Raw genomic sequence first — 1835 nt, 5'->3', positions numbered from 1 at the left:
TCATACCAAGTGCTACCCATCTGTGCTGTGTATCGGTGACTAGTGAAGAGGGATGAGGGAAAGGGAGTGTACACTGATGTGTTGATTAAAGTCCCTTACGGCGGTGAAATTTTTACTGTGAGAATGCATGATGGCTGAGCCAAGAGTGCACACACACACACGTTCTTTTAACAAATCCATGAAAGAATGTAATGTCGAAACTTAGTAGTGAAATTTGAAACTAGTGTCTTGTGTTAATGGAGTGGTGGATAAAAGATGTGTTCATATTTGCTAAGGCAAACCAGAACCATGAATGCACCGACGTACTACTTCTCAAGTTGATTTTATCTTGTAATCTATTTTGCTCGAGGGCGAGCAAAAGATTAGTATGGGGGAGTTTGATAGAGGTCATATTTACGTATTTTAATGCATTGTGTGTGTCATAGTTTGCATCGTTTTGGATTACATGGGGTCTGCATTTTGTCTATGTTTTTTTTTTTTGTTAGATTTGATCACCGCTCACTGAAGTTTTGTGAATGTGCAGAAAAATGGAGAAAAACAAATTAAAAGAGGACTGAGGGCAGAATGTATCGCGTTAGGGCGGTAAAACTTGACCGCCCCAGCGCGAGTGCAGCAAGAAAACGAGTGCGAAGCAGAAGGTGTCGCGATAGGGCAGTCAAACTTGATCGCCCCAGCGCATGAGACTAAAGAAAAATATAACAGAAGACCTCGCGCTAGGGCGGTGAAACTTGACCGCCCCAGCGCGAGAGGTTGCAAAGCACACAGCAGGGCAGAAGACCTCGCGCTGGGCGGTGAAACTTGACCGCCACAGCGCGACTGAACATGGAAAGATTCCTATTTTATCTTTTCTTCAACTTGGAAGGTAGGGGGGCTGAAAAAGAAAAGAGAGGCACGAAATTAAGGAGGATTCCAGACTTCATTGAGAGCCGCCACAAGCTTTGGAGAGCACTTTGCGCCTGAAGTTGAAGATTTGAAGATTTCGGGCGTCGTCTTTGCGATTTTCGTCACGCCTAGTATTTCTGATCTAGTTTCTCTTCCTTAAACTTTGTTTTGTTTAGTTTTAACATGAATTCGAGTAGCTAAACTTTTAATATTTGTTGGGATTTAAGGGGATCCTACCCCAAACTTTGATATAATTAATCTACATCTCGATTTCTGATTTGTTCTTGATTATACTATTGTTTTATCGTGTTGTTAGAGCATAGCTGTGGGGACCCGGACGCTAATCATGTTCTTAATCATCATTGGACTAATTAATCAATATAAAACAGGGTCTAAATTTTTTTTTAAAATGCGGAAGGTAATGGAATCAAACTCCTATACATATCAGTATAAAAGTTCAAATCTGATAAAATATACAATCATACATACTCAGGTTCAACAACTACTATCAAGTGTTTTACACTATCTCTAATCCAAGTCCGGAGCCTCCACTCTAATCATGATCTCTCTTCATCTTCTTGACCCTGATCCAGCCCCACCTGTTGTCATGCACACATACAAAACAAGACAACAGCCGGATACTCCGGTGAGATATAAATATCCCAGTATAAACAATGTATACATGAAATCATATAAAAGCATATACGAAAGCATATAAGAAATATTCATTACATGTATCAACTCAGAAACATAAATCAATATCAAGCATTCAATAATCATGAATGATATAAACAATGTAAATCAACATGTCGTATCAGACTCAACTCAACCGACGCGTCGACTCAGACTCGACTCAAACAACACGTCGTCTCAGACTCGACTCAACTCTATCCTAGGGATCCCGATGTCTAAATAATGATAAATATCTCGAATCTCAGTCGACAGGAATGAAT

Source organism: Primulina eburnea, chromosome 16 (genome assembly GCF_022965805.1).
Source record: "Primulina eburnea isolate SZY01 chromosome 16, ASM2296580v1, whole genome shotgun sequence".
Classification (NCBI taxonomy): Eukaryota; Viridiplantae; Streptophyta; class Magnoliopsida; order Lamiales; family Gesneriaceae; genus Primulina; species Primulina eburnea.
The sequence above is the reverse complement of the archived record's forward strand: the minus strand, read 5'-3'. Positions refer to the sequence as shown.